Genomic DNA, 20,519 nt, shown 5'->3' on the forward strand with positions numbered 1-20,519 from the left:
TTTCATATCATCACATGTACACATGTTGCAACAGTATGGGCAGGTAGGTGACATATATGGGTTTAATATATATACTTTTTGTCTTTCTAATACAAACAGTCGCTGAAAAACTGAAGGAAATGTAAAAAGTGTTGCAACCGCCCCCACTCTCCCCTACATTCTGATTAATTGCGGGTGGGTCGCGTGTGTATGATAACATATACAATATTAACAAAATGTATCATAAAATACGAACATGTTTTAAATGCATTTTTAATCAGGCGCTAATTTGCAGTAATTTAAAACAAATGCGCGCGTGGCGGCGGTACATTTAGGGTCTATTTCTTAAAGCAGAAATGGAGGCAAAACGGATCCGAGAGAAATTTAAAAAGGGAGAATTAAAAACAAAACAAAAGGAAGGAAAGAAAAGTACCGTGTGGGAGCGTTTCAGCGAAGTGGTTTAACGAATCAAGTGCTGGATATGTAATATGCAACGACAGTGAGACACTATGTATATGAAAGCCATAAGACTGGTACCTCTTATATGGTACATCATGTGTGTGCCAAATCGAAAGATTAGATTTAGGCATTTACAGACAAAGACAGTGCTAGAAAATTTACTGAGTAATTAAAGTAACGATCGGGTCCGGATATCTATATCAGAGAAAACTATACGTGCGGGCGGGTGGATAATTTATCGAAGCAGCGGATGCGGGTGACATTTTAGCTTATCCGCGCATCTCTACTGTACATGCTTTGAATTAGCAAAGAACATCATTTGGGAAAGATGAGCGCGACCGGGAGCAGCAGTTCAAATTCGCAACAAAGTAACGTTATGTCTGCTGAAGCGCAAAGTCCTGCAGCAGCAGACGACTTGGTACCTAAAAGAAAAAGCAACGCTTATGTTTGGAAAGTCCGTGTCGACCTCGCGACACGATTGCTCACGCCTTTGAAATAAGCACACTGTACGACACATTTTCACAAAGGTAGGCCAAAATAACAGAAGCCATACATAACTGTAATTGTTTACAGTGGGTTTGGGATATTAAAAGTTTAAGGTTTTATTTATAATTGTTAATTTAAGTACTTAAGATACTGCTGTTATTCTCTTAATTTGTCATGACATTTTTGCATGACAACTTTATTTAGAAAAATGGCCAGGTGCTGGAATTTCTTTTATATCGCCCGAATATGAAAATCTGAAATCTGTCATGTCAACATCATCTTGTGACCCACAACATCATATTTATGAATTAAACCATTTTATTGCAAGTTATAGTTTTGTATTAATCTGTTCAGGGCTCTAGACTCATTTTTCCCGCTGGTCGCACTGCTGTGACTCACTTTCTCAGTTGGTCGCACCCGTTTTTATAGCATTATCATAATGACCTTGACCATACCATTATGAACTTCATTCAAGTTATTTATTTGGCAATAAAATTATCTGACACAAATATAACTTGTCACTCTTCACAATCCTTCTTTGTTTCCCTTTGTTTTCTTTCCTGTTGGTTTTCACAGCTGTAGGACATCAGAATTTGACATCAATGATCCGTCTGAGAATCTGTCCTGTGATGCTTTTATGCCTCTCTGTCTGCCCAACACCAAATGAAGTTGAACACACACTTTAGTTTGGAGACAGAGGGAGTGCACAAGCTCTCTGCTCGCTCTTTCCTGCACTTATCACAAGCGCGTCATTCACTCATAAATCACATGAAATGTTCAAATAAATCTTTGGCAGGGCAACTCGCACCGATGCAACCCTGTTGACCTCGCATGTTATAAAAATACGATCGCATTTGTGAGCATTTTGGAGGCAGTCTAGAGTCCTGCTCTCATATGTTCTTCAAACAATCTGTGTCACTGCATTCAGAAAACTGAAAATATGTTTATATATCAGTGCTGACCGCTTGTGTCTGACTCACATGACACTGTTTTACTAACAGAGTTTTACTAACTCTGACTCTTTTCCTCTTTCTGTTTGTTCTGTGGGTTTGTCTCTTAAAGTGAAGATGGTGAAAAAGGGAGATTCTGTCTCTCTACACATTGATGTTACTGAGAAACAGAGAAATGAGAAGATACACTGGAAGATCAAACACAACAACTCTCTTGTAGCTGAAATCATTACCGAGAATAGAAAGATCTCAACACCTTTTATTGAAGAGAGATTCAGAGACAGACTGAAGCTGGATGATCAGACTGGAGATCTCATCATCACACACATGAAGAATGAAGACTCTGGACAGTATGAAGCAGATGTCACCATCGGCAGCATCACACACACTATACACGAGACATTCAGTTTCACTGACTCAGGTGAGGAGATCTCTTCAATATAATTAAAGTCTTTTCATAGAAGTTTCGTCTCACTTTAGATTATAGCATTGTGCAAAGACATTTTTTCAAAAAGTTCATTTCAATAAATCTGTCACAGTAATATTTAAATACAGTCGATCAGTATTTGTTCACAGTTTGTAATGTCCTGATTATTCATATTTACACTTTAACACCTGCTGTGAACACACAGTAATGCATGACATCAACACAATCATTCTGAACATCATTCACTTATTACACCTGACATATATATATTTTTAGATTTAGTTTTCTTGCTGTTTGATTCATTCATAGATCATATAAAAATGTATTTTTTTAATGAAATCTGATCATGGTTACAAATGTTTATGATCATATTAATAAATTCATTTAATATTAATTATTGTCTCTCTGTCATTACTGAAGCCTGTGAAGAATTCATTAATGATAATGATGATGTTTTATCCTCCACAGATCAGTCTTCAGGTGTGATGGCAGGAATATGTGTTTCTCTTCTGCTCCTGGTTATGGCTGCTGTTGGTGTTGTGATCTACAGTCACCACAAAATGAGACATCAGGGTAAGAATCATGTTCAGATGATACATCAAGAGTAAAATCATCATCTTTATTGTGCTGCATTGGATATTAAATGTATACATGTAAACATGTTTGTTTTTATTTCTTTTTGTGTTTAGTTTTGCAACAGTTATTGAGGGTAAATTATTACATTTATTAAATGTATTAAGTGGATGCCAACTAATTGGAACAATAAAGACCCCCTGCTACCTTTAACCTTTATATGGCATTGGCAATGGCAATTTATTTATATAGCACTATTTACTACAACCAGAGTTGACCAATGTGCTTTACAATACAATAACTAAAAACAACAGTAACACACAAGAGTAAAACAAGAATACATTTTGACATACACCAAAATAATCATAAACACGCTGTGCTTCAACCAGGATAAAACGCCTTATCGAACAGATAGGTTTTTAGTTTAGACTTAAAAATAGCCACAGATGATGCCATTCTAATAGGCAAGTGCAAATCATTCCAGAGTCTTGGCGCAGCTGTAGTAAAAGCGCGATCACCCCTGCACTTCCGCCTCGTCTTGGGAATAAACAAAAGTCTCTGGTTAGAGGACCGAAGAGATCTGTTTACATTATGCTCAATCAATAAGTCAGAGATAAGTCAGAGATATATGGAGGAGCCATACCATTTAGTGACTTGTAGACAATAAGTAAAATTTAAAAATGTATTCTGAACCTATACACCTATACTATACACTTATTATTAAACACCTCGTTTCAAATAGTTTCTTCATTTTAGAAGAGAAGAGTGAAAGCTGGAATCGAACCGTCATCAATAAAGCTTCGCAACTATGTTCATGTGTCTTACTCGCTACTCCATTGAAGCTGTTGGTGAATGAGTGTAGTTTCTACTCTCTGAAATACACATGCTTCTGACGCCAATGCTAAAAAATATACAGAGCAGCACGAAATCCACACCTGTTGAAACGTGAAGAATGCTGCAGGATTTGGGGCTAAATCATAGCGACAATAAGATCAGTTTTAGTTTTTTTTCTAAATCAGGCAAAACCAAAATATTACATCAGAATTAATTATTGTCTGCTTTTCTTACAGATTTCACACAGAAGAAGAGTCAGTGGAGACGAATGAGCCTTTGAGGAATGGAGACGCCAGCCATGTTGATGTGAATTCAGAGTAACATGATGAACATTACAAACACATCATAATAACACAAATTAGAGAAGCCTAAAGGAAAAGAAGAGTCAGAGCTCCCACTGAAGAGCTTCCAGGGCGACGAGGAGCTAAATCATCTCTCATTCCCTTTTTCTACTTTCCTTGACCATGTGACTAAAGCTAACATGACACATTAAAATTCACCAATCAGGAGATCATCTTTAGCACCCACTGTAGTGGTTGATCACCAGAACCCCTATCGTCTTTAATTGCATTAATGAGAAATTGAACAGGTGTTCTTAATAATCCTTTAAGTGAGTGTATATTAGATCATCTGGATTAACACCGTTAATATTTTAAGGTGCTGGTTTGTTCTTCTTTCAGTTTATTGAACGACACGTTTCCTGGAAAGGGTTTGCAACAGGGTTTGAGAGACGTTTGCTTTTGTTTGGTGGGTGTGTCAAGATCATCAGCAGCATCATGTTTATAACCCACGAGATATTAAAGAGACAGCACGCAACAGCTCGTAACTACTACAGAGATAATGTCTTTGATAATTAACTCTAAATCTTCGACCTGTCCTCTTGACCCTGATGAGGAAAATGTTGATCTTCAAGCTCAAAAAATTGCTCCGACTGGGAAGGTCCAGGTGTCAAAGATTTAACTTTATTTGTACAAGCCAAGCAAAGTGAGATGTTACAAGTCTCCAAAAACTTCTGAAAACTTTTACCAGCCTCTAGTTGTAGTGAAACTCTCAAAGGTGTTTCCTTTCAAAACCGATCAGGTAAAGTCCCGTTATCTCTTATTTTTTATTATCCAACTGTCCTTGTCTGCCACCATTAAGTCTAGGCAACAAGGTTTCTTGTCTAATGGTGGAGTCTCAACCTTGATTCATTTTTTTGAAAAATAAATTTTGCTATAGCGTGAGTGAATGAGTGAGTGTGTGTGCCCTGCGATGGGTTGGCACTCCATCCAGGGTGTATCCTGCCTTGATGCCCGATGACTCCTGAGATAGGCGCAGGCTCCCCGTGACCCGAGGTAGTTCGGATAAGCGGTAGAAAATGGAATGGAATGGAATTTATTTTGGTCTGGCCTTTAAACCATCACTGGATTTTGTATCGCTGAAAATGATTAAAATAGTTTATAAAATCAATCACTACACATATGTTGATTCTATCATGCAGAAATATATTGATTCTATCATTCAAACAATCTTATCGTGATTCTAATACTCATCTAACTTAATGTGATTTCTGATCTACTAACACATCTATGTTACAAACATTCCTATGAATACTTCATAACCGGGGTGAATAAAAAGCCCCATAGTTTACAGAATATGATCAGGATTATACACAATAAAAACCCCATAGTATACAGAATATGATCAGGATTATACACAATAAAAGCCCCATAGTATACAGAATATGATCAGGGTTAAACACAATAACCCCTCCGAACATCTTTAGTAAAAGTTATTTACCAGCCCTGTCGCAATTGATTACTAAAATTGTCCACTCTTCACTTGTTTCTGGTTCTGTACCCTCATCTCCTAATTCTACTATTTTTACTCCTATACTTAAGAAACCAGGGTCTGATCCTTCTAACCTTGATAATTTCTGTCCGATCTCAAATCTACGGTTTATCTCTAAGTTTGTGGAAAAGTGTATTGCAATTCAAATTCATGAACACTTTTCCAATAATAATTTGTTTGAACAATTCAAATCTGGTTTTCATCCCCACCACAGTACTGAGACTGCTCTTGATAGAATTACCAATGATCTGTCACTATCAGCTAACTCTGGGTTATTAACTATACATGTCCTTCTTGACTTGAGCGCAGCCTTTGATACTATCTCTCATACTCCTTGACAGGTTAGCTTCTATTGGGATTGCTGGAACTTCTCTGTCTTGGTTTAGGTCATATCGGTCGCACTCAGCCAGGTCAATGAAAAAGTTTCAGATCAAGAACATCTACAGTCACCACTGGTGTTCCCCAGGGTTCTATTTTGGGCCCACTTTTGTTAATTATTTATATACAACTTGGTTACATTTTAAGGAAGCATGGTATTCATTTGAACTGTTATGCAGACGACACCCAACTGTACATGGCTGCAAAACCCACTGGTTCTCTTCCTCAACTTCTTATATTTCCAGTTCTTTGATGATAAATAATATGCAAACACTGTTTAATCCATCCATGTAAATAAATAAATAAACATTCTTTAAATAACTAAACTACAGGACGCTTTAAGGAACAAACTGCTTGTGTTTTTTCAAACCGCGTTTAGATGAAAGTTATTTTACGTCTGACGTTGAGATCTCTGGCAAAATATAAATGCTAAATTAAGATGATACCTTGCAGATATACCATTCATGGATTCATGGCCCTGTGAGCTGCATTCAACACTCTCTAAAGAATTTGATAGAAAAATTATGTATGTAAGATATAAAGCAATTAAAAGATTGAAAATGATTTATAACAGGGGTGCCCTTTTTGCCCTGCACAACTAGCCAGCACCACCCACCCCATCAACACAGGTGACAGTAATATCACTGCTCGATTTAAAGCAAACTTGTATTTAAACATCCACATTGGTGCATTTGGTGCGGTTTTGTGTAGAGTTGAAGAAACTACAAAGGCAGCAAAAGAATCAAAATTTAGGCCGCGATTACATAATGAAAAACTGAAAAGTTTCACATACACACGACAACGTTATCAAAACAATTTGTGTTTACACAGATCCGCAAGATTTTTATTAGGCCTGCGAAAGTAGTAGTTGGCGACATCACTTTGTAAAGAAAAGTACCAGTGTCCCTGACGATTGATGGTTTATTGGAAGCCGGTCTTCCCACCATCTACTCGTCCTCCCTGGTCTGATCCAAAAGCGCTGTTTAAAAAACCTTTGTTGCCGTAAATGAGTGTTAAGATTTTGCTGTGGATAAATAATTTGTCTCCGCTGGTCATTATAGCACTGGTGTAGCAAATCTACACTTTGCTGGAGTAGTGTTAACAAAATATTGAGCTGCACAAAAAAACCCATGTAATCCGCCATTGTGTATTTGTTTCTTCTTCTTTGTTGTGTTTGGGTGTACACGCACATACCACACCCCCACACCTGATACGCATGCGCACGATGTCGTTTTCTCATTCTTGCGTACTTCGTGGTTTATCTTCCGTGGTTTAAAGGTTCTGTGTGTAAGTTTCAGAGGCCACTATTGGCGATGTGTGAAATTGCAACCTACAGCTCCGCCGAAGCTACGGTTGCCGTCACAGGACAAAAGGGTTCCGTAAATGATAGCGGCCATTATCGGTGGTGTTGATCATGTAATGTACGTCTCACAGGTGAACAACAGACTGAAGTTACGGACACAGGACAGAGATGTCCTAATTTATATTGCGGAAATTAGACAAACCTACCGGTCCAGCACAAAGCTGGCAACTTCGGCGTCGCTTAGCAAACCCTTTCCTGCTTCAGTGCCCTCCTTCTGGGAAAAGCCACGGCGATGTTTATTAAGGTTTTCTCCCGTTTTTTGTCTCGACTTCGCCTTGCTGCATCGTATTTTCTCTTTTTTGAGGACACAGATTGACACTCTGTCGGGTAGAGTATTTGTGGTCCGCCATTAGCGCAAATTTCACTTCTTACTGCAACAAAGAACCGTTTCTGTTTCTAATAAAAACACAACAAGTAAATTGTGTTATTGTTCTTCCTTTTCTTCTGCTAATCCTGTAGTGGCTTTGCAAGCTACCTCCAAAACACAACCGAAGAAGAAGAGTATACTTGCTTGTAGTAGTTTGTATAGAAACATGGCTGTGCAGTGTGATAAATTACATGGAAGGGTGTGCCCGCGGTGTATTTACATAAAATGGCTCAATGTAAGGTAATATAAACATTTCGGTTCATTTTGTAAGGTATTTCTTCACCACTCACAACATAGCTTTATATTATATCACATTTTGCTAAATAAATCCTTCAAAATGCTACACACTGTACCTTTCAGATGTTCTTGATCTTCAAAATTTTGCGTTATCAGTCCCCTAAAAAGCCGCTTCCGCATAAACGGACAGCAAAATCGCATAAATTGTTTTGTGCTTTCAGTTATAAACGGTCTCGTGTAAACGGCCCCTTAGTTACACATACACAAACACACATTGTTCATACCTCTGACATACACACACAAAGTCATCAACCACAAACTTCAACAGAATAGACAAACACACTTCTCATTCTCACCAACCAAGCCACATATTTTTTCCACTCCACGTTTCACTTCAACCCAGACATTTACAGTTTTGCATTCAGTTAAAAATAAAAATTGTGTTTGAGTATTTGAAACCTCGGGTAATATTTGGTTATAGGGTAAGAGAGCCAAGTTTTGTTGTGTTTTTATCTAGAGTTTCCGGGTGTTCCTCAAAGTGCAAACTACTTCTTGAGGAGTCCTAAGTGAGGATACTCATTATTAAGGGCAGGAGATACGATGCAAAGAGAAAAGACAAAGATGCGTAAACAAAAATAAGAAGAACCATGTAATTGATTGTGTCTTGTCATTCTCTCTGTATTCATACCCATAATAGACTCTTCTCTGACTTTCAAATGCAGTTCATACAGATCACGAAATAAACAGATTCAATGATAGAACACATGTTGACTTGGCCTGAAATGGCCAATGTGCACATTGTTTGCTTGCAATTTAGTTTGTTTTATGTTAATTGTTTTATAACGAATTTTAATAAAAATGTAATGCTTTTATGTCTTTCAGGGTGGAGTTTATGTGATAAGGGCATGTGTTGAATGGAAAGAGGTGGTCTCATTCTGTAGCGAAATCTAACGGAAGTCAAACCACTATACTGTAGACTTTCAGCTCAGGTTTACAAAACAAAGTGAGACTTTTCAGACCCCTGAACTGTTAAAGACGATGTTTCTCATATTTGTTTTTCTGTCTTTGTTCTCCTACTGTATGGGAGGTAAGTTATATACATACTCATCTTTATTTTATTGATTGTATGGTTTACAGGAGCAGTTGCAGATTAATAAACTACTAAAACTGTTGTGTTAAAAAAAGAAAAAAAATTATTGGACAGCCCATTTCATTGTACCGTTTTAAAACACAATCAGCACACAAAATGACACGTTGTTTGTTACACTGAAACATAATGTGTTCAAATTCCATAACAGAAATGTTCATAATCAACATTGTTAATCCTTTTCAAGAGTGTATTTTTTTCCTAACCTAAGAAAAACCTGAAGTATGAGGCTGTGTGAATTCAAAATAATCCGAATGTATCCTGATTATTTTGTACTTTTCTGTTATTTGCAAGAGTTTGACTTCTAAACATTTCCTCAGGTGTCGATGCACATGAAGTGAAGTCAGTGTCAGTGGTGGAGGGACATTCTGTTATTCTAAACACTGATTTTATTGATATGCAGACAGAAGATGTGATAGTGTGGAGATTTGGACCTGAAAAGACTCGTATAGTTACAATCAACTTAGAAGCTAATAGTTTTTTAGAATTTGCTGATGTTCTTGATGGGATGTTCAGAGACAGACTGCAGGTGGACAGTCAGACTGGATCTCTCAACATCACGGACATCACAACTCAACACTCTGGACTTTATCAAATGATCATCAGCGGCAAACAGAAGACCTCATACACATTCAGTGTTACTGTCTATGGTGAGATATTTCCTATTACATATCTGTTTTTATATATTTAAGGACAAGTCAGTGATATTTAGCAGCATCTAGTGGTGAGGTTGCGAATTGCAACCACCGGCTCACTCCACCGCTCACCCCTCCCTTTTGAAGCTTTATGGTGGCTGACACAGAACTAAGATATCATCACATTTTTACTTCTTTACTGAAGGAGATAATGCATTAACGAAATGCGCTCTGTAGACAAGCTTGTACGTTTAGGCTACTGTAGAAACAACATGGTGAATTATCTGCATGATAGAAATCTGAGATAATAAAAACTTAAAAGGACCTAATACACCTCTGAAGACATAGTTAAGTATGTTATATAAAATGTCTGTAAATAGATCCTCCAAAAAATTAAACAAGGGTAATTTAAATGTGTTAATATAAAAATCTTAGCAGTGTAAATTATTTATATGTAAAAGATAGCATATGCAAACATTCCTTTGATGCAGCTCTAAAAACTGTTATTTTGTTTTAACCTTGACACAACCTTGTCCAGATTGGTTCGACATCATGCCCTGTTCACATTACAGGCGACACTGCAAGTCATCAGGGCTTGGTGGTTAGATCGCTAGTGGGCATTAGAATCACGTTAGCTCCCATCTTCTCAACAATTAGCTGTCGATCCTCATTTGCATAACGTTAAACATTTCTCAACTTTTTCACGACGCGAGACACGCCCCATCTGGTCGCCAACGGTTGCAACTGATCATTTCGCCAGAAGTCGCCAGCTCTCTACTGAAACAAATGGGATCATGTCATTTTTTTGCTTGTAATGTGATGGGACATAAAGTGGCTTTCACACTGCACGCGATGAAATAATGCGATGTAAGTCGCCGCCGTTTCATGCGCTGCATCCCGATTGGTTTACTTGGTGCTTAATTTATAAATTCCGAGTTGCCGGAACAAGGGGCTGTGGCAGATCTGGCAAGTTAGCGGGGTGGGGAGAGTTTACGGAATGTCGGAATCTCTGAGGGGTTTTATATCCAACTATTCAGATGTTTTGAAAATGTCAATAAGAAAGCCTAAATGGGAAGATTATCGCAGAATTATCAAAGAAATTGAACGTTCTATATGCAGATTTAATCTTGAGTTTGCCTTAGTTCAAATACGCGTTAAGGTGATGGAAACAGTTTATTGTCATAATGATGATGTTAAGAATATTTGTGCATGTCAACAAATAAAACACAGCCCTCAACATAGAATTTAGAGGTTTAATGTTAAACTTAAATAACACCTGCAGGTGCATTAACCATAGGCATATTTAGCATTAATCATCCGTTAATCGTTAACACAAATAAGTTAAAGGGAAGGATATGACAGAGCGCATCCTGTAAGTTTTCTTTATTTAGCAAAAGCACAATGTTCTGTTTTAAGTTAAAGTGTGTAAATGACTAGCTAAAAGTAGCTTACTGCAATATCTATTGACTTACACATTGTCAGTTTGACCATAAATCATCACAGTGTGATGAGTTTTTTAAGTTGTTTCTGCCGTTGAAAGTAACAGCTCAAGCGATTGCGCCATTGCCTCATGCTACACACACAATTTTGAAACATCTCAAACTTGATACCTTGTTCATAACCAGAATAAAATAGTTATAACCTTTAAAATTAATATACGTGCTTTTTAATGAAATATATGCACACAACTGGTCATCATGAACGTTTTCGATTCATGCTAGAGGAGCGGTAACTGCCAAATGAGCTGCCGGATCGGATTTCAGAAGGTGCCAAAATAAAGCACAAATTAAGCCCTGCGCCTACTAAAAGTATGTACTGTTTTGTGAAGAAAAAGTATAACATTTTAGTGTGAAACAAAACAGCATGCATGCACTGGGAAATACTGACGCAAAACAAAAGTGAGTTCAAATAGTATTCTAAATAGAATTGGTACGTCCCAAATCATAGCATGCTGAAATTAGCATTCTTAAAGTTCCCGGATTCTCAACTGTTTTCCATGTGAATCCATAAGCACTCAAACGATTGATATGACCCACAACTCACCGCGAGTAGGCGGAGTTCAGCTGTTGACAAAATTAAATGAAAGATGCTTCAATGAATTAAATAAATTTAAGTGCACAGTAAACATCATATAAGAAATAATGAATGAATAAATACTTATTTACATTTAAAATTTTTCATCTGGCAGACACTTTTATCCAAAGCGACTTACATAGAGTTCAGGGAGTGATAAGCGATATGTCATACAGGAGCAATAATACAATAGGTGCCAATATAAAGTAACTGGTTCCAACAAATGCTAGACCACTACATGATGAGAGAAAGATACATTTTTTGTCAAGTATCACGTTGTGAGAGATGTGGTTGACCGGACCGAGTTAGGAAGAAGGTTAGACCAGGATGTTCTGAATGAAAGTGAAAGTGACCTATTTGTCAGATATGGTGACCCATATCCGAAATATACCTCTGCTTTTAACCCATCAAGAGAGTAGTGAACACACGCACAGCAAGTGGTGAACACACATACATACATCCAGAGCAGTGGGCAGATATTGCTGCAGCGCCCGGCGAGCAAGTAGGGGTTAGGTGCTGTTGTGGCGAATCGGCCTTCCATCGCAGAAAGAAATCTCAGAGACAAGGGTTCCAGGTGCCAAGAGTTTAAACTTTATTTGCCCGGACAAACAAAGTGGGATATTCAGAGTTCATCTGAAGGGATCCAACAAATACATATCTGACTCCATCTTTTACATTGTTTTCAAGTTGTTATCACAGTTTAAACCAATCATGTGTGCATGACATCGTCTTCTTCCAATCAGGTTTCATATGACATCACTTTTTCATTAGCCCGTCCCTCTGCGCTCATAGTTCCGACCTACCATATTTAGATTTAATGGTTGCGTGCGCCCCTAAAAAACAAGTGCCTCTTTATCTTGACACTTTCCTGGGGGTTTCGGACGATACATGATTTAACCATGTTTCTATCAAAGATGAGCTCATGGTTTAGCGATAAAGAGCTTCCCAGTGTCCTTGGTCGTATGTGATTTAATTAGACTTCCCTACAAAAATGTGTGGGGTGTACGTCTTAGTTCTAAAAGATATATGGTGTGTGTGCAGATGTTCAAGTGTTCAGACTCTTGTTAAAATGAGCTCACTGTTAAGAGATACCAGCGTCCTTGACTCTATGAAACAAACCAAACTTCCTTATTAAAACTTATTTGTGGTGTCCGTGCAGCTAAGATAAGATGCTTGTTGTTCATGCAGGTGTTCATGAGCTCATACTCATACACGAGGCCCAATATTGTTTCATAAGAATAAATGAAACCTATAACTAACTAAATGTATTATTTTATATAAGAAAACTCAACACTATAATAGAAAAACCACCATATAATCCCCCCTTTGAGGCTGACAAGCCTCACACTCCGACTAAATGGTATCCGTAAAAAGGAAATTATAGACTATCAAAAATTGTAATATCTAAAATATAAAAAAAATTAATAGTGCTCAAATTGATTAATCATTTGCTTGTGCATTCAGTTAATGATAAAATACTTAAGATAACTTATGTAAATTGAAATGATACTTAGGTTCAGATAATACTTATGTTACGAGCAAGCAATAAAAAATAAAAATAAAAATCCTTCTGTATATACTTCATAACATTATTATTTCTGTTTTTAACCCTCTAATAAGCGTCAGTTTCTTGATCTTTTTTTAGTCAATATTAACATGTTGTGATGCAACATAAACAATCATCTGACTGGGAACAGTGGCTGCAGCTGTTCTTGAAATGTTTTCATAATACATGGCCAAATGCATAACTATGCAACAAAGCAAGCTGCAATCAATACAAATTTTTCATGTTAGTAAACACACTTGTCATCCAGTCCCAATTCAATTCTTCTGAGTCAACCTCAGATTTGGTGAAAGTCTCAATCATTAAAGAGATGGTCTTCCTTCCTTGCCGATGAGATGTTCATTCTTCTCTGTAATGTAGGTGCCGCAGGTTTCTCAAATTACTGCACAAAGTCCTCCTTTCGTTGCTCTGAACTGATCCAAGATCAGGCTAGTTTACAAACTGTCCGTCGTAGTCCACGTAGCTCCTCCTAGCTGAAACTTTCTCCGCCACAGTCCAGATGTGATGATTCTTTGGCACAGAGCGACCAGATAGGTAATAAAACAGTCCTCTTCTTGTCTTCTATTGTCGTGTCATTATTTCATATGGTATCATGATCACCCCACCATATATCTTTATTAGAAAGTCCTGTCCAGTTCCTCTGTATAAGTACAATCAGTACCCACACAGCCATTAGTTGTCTTCAATGATTCCAGCACCTCTTTCGTCCGGAACATCTATATTGTTTTTCTGCCCATCACTCCTGTTCTGCTTGGTTGTAACCAGATAGCTTTTCTCAGGTATTTCAGACACGCCTCTGTGTGTTAGTGCAGTTGGTTGTTGTCTCCCCATAGATATGTGAACACTTTTGTCTCATGGTTCTTCCCAAGTGATGACCTCTTGTAGACTTTGCGTAACATATCAGATTCGCCAAGAGTCATTTCAATTTCTTCGTCACAGTTCTGATTAGCCCACCAGTCCCCTCAAGTGGTATTTTTGGGAAACATGGCACAAACATACTAGTTCCTGTAGATTCTTGCCGTCGGTTTGTCAGTCTCTACCACATGTTCATTGCATGATGTTTTTGAGGACCAGGGTGGTCCATCAATGTGTTTAAGGTAGCGCTCAATCCATCGTTGATCTATCGTTTGCTGCTAATTGTTGATCCTTTGCTCATAACAGCAGTTTAGTCTCACTCAGTTTGTCAAAGTTCTTTCTCTCGTCAATCGTTACATCAAGCTTCACAGTGTCATTTGTTGCAGTTCAATTCAGGGTAATATGACCAGGTGTTTGCTAGTCGTGTCAGTAAATCTGGTTCTCTCTAAGATTGTAGTTATTTTCTGTTGTCGGGATTGACATTCGATGTGGTCCTGTAGACTTGTCAAGATCCTTTGGTCCATCGCGTTACGTCGCCTTATGCATGCCCTGGGACCCACACTCGAACTGGTCCAGATGAAAACCGTCTGGACGATGCTGTCTTCAGATTTAACAGTCACTGGCCCTGTACCGTTGGCACCACCACTTGCTGCATTTTAGATCAGGTTCTTCAGCTCACTTGATTGGCAACTTCTCATTATTCGGGAAGATACAATGACAAATACACATATGAGCACCCGGTGCACTCACATAACAGTTTTGGTTATATCAATAAAATAATAAATGAAAATTACATGTTATATATTTTAGATTCAAAAACAATAAACAAAACAAAATAAAATTCACACATGTTCACCAAGTGCACTCTCATAATAGTGTTTGATTATAGAGCACTAATGATTAACTGAAACATCAAACATTGAAACGTGTTGATGTCAAAATAATAAAAAGAAAAACAAAAATCAATCTAACTACCTGCCTAACAATGTCTAAGGTAATATCTAAAACTATTCCCACGCATGATTATACAATTCTAAGCTCTTCTCCCTTGCTTTCCAAAAAAAAATTGTAATTCATGGGACACTTGTCTTTCTCATCGTGTTCCTCATATTTGCTTATAACAGCTAACATATTCAACATATTTTCTTCAGTGTTGTATTATGCACTTAATTCCGTTCTCAACATCATCTGTTTATCTGTAGCTGTCACCACCATAGCTCTTATAACTGGTAAAAGACAGCAAAATATTACAGAAAATCTAATAAATCCTCTTGCTTCAAAAACTCCTATCTTAATCAGCCATGAAGTCCATGATCCAAAGATCTAGTCCAGCCATGTTCCAATTTCTTTTTCTGAGCCAACATTGACTGTCATGTCATCTCTTAAGTTTATACATTTTTCCATTGCTTTTGTTAACGACCCATCAGGGGCAGTGTTGTTTTTCAATATTTGTAAAAAAAAAAATCCTCTCCGAACATTACGCTTTTGCCTACTTTTTCTGCTAAAGCCAATTCAGTGCTTGTCTATTTTGTCAGGCCATTTTACTTGAAGGTGCCAAACAGTGTTGGTCTTAAATTCTTATCCCCACATACTCAAAAATAATCTGCTATGGGCACACCCTGCTTTTCATATCGTAAGATTAATTGGTATGCTAATGTTTGATTCTCACAATTTTCCCAACCTATGATTTTTAAATTGTCAGCTATTGTGGCTGTGGCAAACCTGTTATTCAATATCTTGCTGTTCTTTTTTCAGCAAACATTTCCCTATTAAGATGCTAAATCGTTATGCAATTTTCTGGTAACATGCCCATCTGTGCCTCATTAGATTTTCTTATACTTATTTTATTCAACATTTATTTATCTAGGAATCATTTAATTGAAATTAAAATCTTTTACAATCGCATATGGTACACAAATGGGTAAGTTTCATTTTCTGCAATTTGTCGCCAATATGATTGGTTTTGCCTTTTCACTTATACGTTATTTACTTACATCTATGCGGATAGCTAAGTATAGTTTAATATTATGACAACAGATTGTTTCATATGCACTTATTATATACATATTTTATATGCATTATTCCAAATTGATCTAAAATTATTGTTCTGTTCAACGGTTAGTTATTAGTTCTGCTGTTTAGGGCAATATAAAATGTATATCAGGAACATGATATCAATGTAAAACAAGTCACTTAAACATTTTCTCAATTTCTTTTGTTTGTGGCATTTGTAATTATAGAAAGCTATATCTAAACCATAAATGTGCTCATATGTAATTTATCCATACTGTAGATGCCTTTAAACGTACAGTAATACTGAGTGTCTAATTTTATATTCTGGTGTATTTCTATGAAAACTGATCTTGCTGTAGACAGCAATAGATAGTGTTCTTCATTGTTGTCATTGTTATCGTCACAGTGTACAAAACTATAAAAACTATTTATTGTTTAAAGAAGTCAAACGTCGCTAAACTTTAGTGACCCAGTCTATAGTCCAGAACTACATTAAACACTCTCAACAAAGCGGACTCAAAACTGCCCAAAGATGATTTAATCAACAGTTGGACACTTTTGCCTGACTAGACAGTAAATTCAAAGACGGCAGGTCTTGGAGCTGTGAGGCAAAAGAATAACGGATAGCACTTACTTTATCAACAAAAATGTAATACATTTCTCACATAATTCAGCTAACAGCTCCCTAAAAAACTGGAACTTTAGATTAATTACTGAATGTATTGTTAAAAATAAAATCCTAGGTCTATGAAACGGATGAGATCAGGTCAGAAAAATATTTTCTATTCGAAATTTGATAAAAAAAGTCTTGACGTGAAACGTCCCAATATTTAACAAACCCTTTATCACATAATGAATTAATCAAATTTACTCACTGTGAAATGTTTCCATTTACTGTCTTAGATTCATCATGAATTTCAGTGGATTAATTTCTTTCATACTCCGTCAGTTCCCAACAGCATGTGTCAGTTTGGTGGTGTCCACTTGACAGTTGTGAAGCCGATTGTTAGTAAAGCTGACTCAGGAGCAATTGGTCATGCAACCGTTCCAAAAAATGTCCTTCATAAGAGCCTCTTAAATAACATAATGACATAAGTCTCCCTGTTTAATACAGCGTCAACTCTTTCATTTTCTTGGTTTACATATGATGGTTCACTAAAGAGAGATTTATAATAGTTACTTTTACAGAATAGTTGTTTGATTATTAATAAGATCATAAAGATTACTACATATAAGCTGTAGAAACTATTTATAAAATAAAAATAAAAATGTTCTCTTCCTTTGCCTGTATTTATGTTCAAATCCAACCCATTATTATTCCAGGTACTCTTTAAATATCTAATTATATCCTAATATTTTAGTTATAATTCAAGGATCATACAACTAGATCAACTAATTCAAAGATCATTATCACTAGTGAAGCCCTTAATTCATTATAGGATTCATTTTAAGCACATTAAAAATTATGCATTAATTCTATTATTATCTTATATCAATATGTCTTAAGCAATATTTGATTAATTATGATAGTAAATGTGAACCTTCTTTCCTGTTGGCCACATATAAATGAAAAGGTTTCTAATAATCTAGATTTGCTTAGTACTGGATCCCTCTGCAACTCTCTTTTTCTTTAGTTCAGCTGCATCTCGCTCTTCCGGTGTTGTAAAACTGTGTACCACATATTCTAAAAATTCTTTATGCTGTTTAAAGTTCAGTCCTACTACGTCTTCCAGTTTTGCTTTTACTGGCAGGGGGTCAACAATGTCATCTATGAATATTGCTGCTGTAGCGCCCCCTGCCCTCCTAGGTTTTCCTGACCTAAACTCTATAGGGTGGAGCACCGGATCCTTATTATTATTGTCTCTCGACAATGTATTAAATCCCCCTCTCTGTTAGTTTGAATAATAAATAAATGACCTAGAGAAATTTAAGTTAAAGAGATTTATTTATAAAATAGAAATGAAATAAAACAAATGAAGGTTAGCTACAAATCAATAGAATAAAGCAGACGTGTATATCTAGATTTCAGGAATGAATAATCCCTTCAACATACAGAAAAGCTAGAATAGAGAGATGTACAGCTGGAAATAATAACTATACCTAAAAATAAACCAGATATATCCCCCTGGGGAAGATTAACCCCGATAACCTGTTATTATCAATACCCTTGGTGTTTCGTTAATGGTCTGCTAGTTTGCACCCGCACCCTAACCTGCGGATTAAAGATGCTAAGAAATACAAACTGTTGACAACACAATTAACAGTCCTCAACGAGGGAACACTGTTCGCTAGTGTAACAACGATCAATGTAAATGTAAAGATATATACAATAAAGTAACCTAAAGTGGGCCCACTCACACACTCGCACACACAAACACCCCCCCGATGCAGGCCTGAGTCGTTGCTTGTGAGCGTAGGGGCCTATGAAACAGCAAACTGGCCTCTTCGCTCGTCTGCGAGCAAAATGAAATCAATAAGGGTACCTGTGTTCCTTATGCAGGCACGATATTCTCCGGGGCTGCACTTTAAACACGTTCAGTGACTTTCCGCCAGCCGTCCCACGATGCCGGAGGAACACCCAACGCTCCCGGTGGCTGGGTGCGCTATCCGGTATCCCGACAAAAGCTTTGTAGTTCCTTAATCGCTTCCCACGACAGAATGATCACGGCCAGCCGGCACCATTAAAGTTTGTAGCACAAAAACACTTTCCACAGCGCTATGTGATCCGGCAACTAATTAAAGGCTAACCGAACGTGCTGCCGCTCTCGCTCACGGGCAAAATAGTCTAAGTGAAAAATACTGTAACACATTGCCTGTGTCAACCAATACACATCAATCAATTTACAAAACACTCACGAAAATCTCAATATAACTCGCGGTTTGCGGATATATCCTCCCGATCTATATCGATGACTTTTTCCTCCTTTTTTCTCTTCCTCCCGATCATTGACCAATCACATCATTATCTCTTATACAAAGGCGGGTCTAAGCACTTATTCACCCAATCAACCCTGTATAATCAAACATGATTGCAGAAACCCACGTTTTTACCAAGTGCACGTAAACCAAACTTCAGCATTGAAAAAAAACTTCTTAAAGGGGACACGCATATAAATGTATACTCTTGGCATATACCAGCGGACCAAAGAAACAGTTATAGAACACACAAGAATAACGCATTAAGCTGTTAATAGGTTAACACCATAAACAAAGTAAACATACTAAAAAAAACTCCCCTTTTGAGGGGGCTACACCCTCCCCCTTCTAAATGATCATGCCCTCATGAGTCTAAGGTTACTATGTTTGTATTACTGTTTGGACAGTAGGGCAGGGGTACCGCCGCACACAATGGGGGCACTGCGCCAGGGGGTGACACCATGCAGTGCTGCAGACCTTCTTCTGGGAGATCTCTTCAACGTGAACCACCATTCCTCGATGGACCAACGTCAAGGGCTTATTTGTGGGCCGGCCTAACTCATCATAGCTAAGTTTAACCACCGGTCTTACTTCTCTCCGGGATTTACGCAAACCAGCAAGTTCTGCCTCTACTTGGGAAACACTTTCAGCCCCTTCCAAATGCGGGTCCACTTCGATTTCAGGAGGCTCATTCAGAATCTCCCCTGGATCATCCACAGTTGGAGCATCTCCACCAACACCTGTCTGATTAAGCTCCTGGTCATTTTCGGGCTGCAGACTTTCCGGTTCTCCTTCGCACAGAGTTAAAGGCCATCTTCTTGGCAAGCTAATACATTCTGGGCGGTAATAGCAAAGATCATCATCACTCTCGGAAAAGTCACTTTCCACAAGACCTACAGGGTCGGAGCTCTGTGTCTTTAGTCTCTGTCTCGCTGTTTTTGCTCTGGTTACAGGTGGTTGCAGGATTTTGTCAACGTCCTCAGACCGTAGCAATCTCACTTGGTCTCCAATGGGTAAAAGGTGGTCCCTGTGCATCGTTCGTATCCCTCCCATTCCACTCTCAGGTCGCAAACGGTAGACCGGTAAGCCCTTCAGCTTCTCCTTGACAATGTAAGGTAAGGAGTTCCAACGATCTTGCAATTTGTGCTTTCCTGTGAAGGCAAGGTTTCTGATGAGCACACGGTCTCCGACCATTAACATTTGATTCTTCACTTTTCGGTCGTAGAGCCGTTTGTTTCTTTGATGGACCTTTAATGCGGTTTCCGCAGCAAGTTGGTAAGCCTTTTGTAGTTCCGTTTTCATTCTCTCAACATATTGCTGATGATTCACTCCTTTCGTTCCATCAGAAGATAGGCCAAAACACACATCAACTGGTAGACGGGCTTCTCTTCCGAAAAGGAGGTAATAGGGAGAGTAACCGGTTGCATCATTCC

The 20,519-nt window shown here is 37.8% G+C and overlaps 1 long non-coding RNA gene across 1 annotated transcript; it reads right to left on the reverse strand.

Annotated features, from left to right (window-relative positions):
- Positions 1-2,616: 2,616 nt before the first annotated feature.
- Positions 2,617-19,103, reverse strand: LOC130429999 (uncharacterized). Its single transcript, XR_008907713.1, has 2 exons — positions 18,654-19,103; positions 2,617-2,845 (listed from the first exon to the last, which is right to left on the reverse strand). It is a non-coding gene; the product is annotated as an uncharacterized LOC130429999 (long non-coding RNA).
- Positions 19,104-20,519: the final 1,416 nt, after the last annotated feature.

Source organism: Triplophysa dalaica, chromosome 10, assembly GCF_015846415.1.
Source record: "Triplophysa dalaica isolate WHDGS20190420 chromosome 10, ASM1584641v1, whole genome shotgun sequence".
Classification (NCBI taxonomy): domain Eukaryota; kingdom Metazoa; phylum Chordata; class Actinopteri; order Cypriniformes; family Nemacheilidae; genus Triplophysa; species Triplophysa dalaica.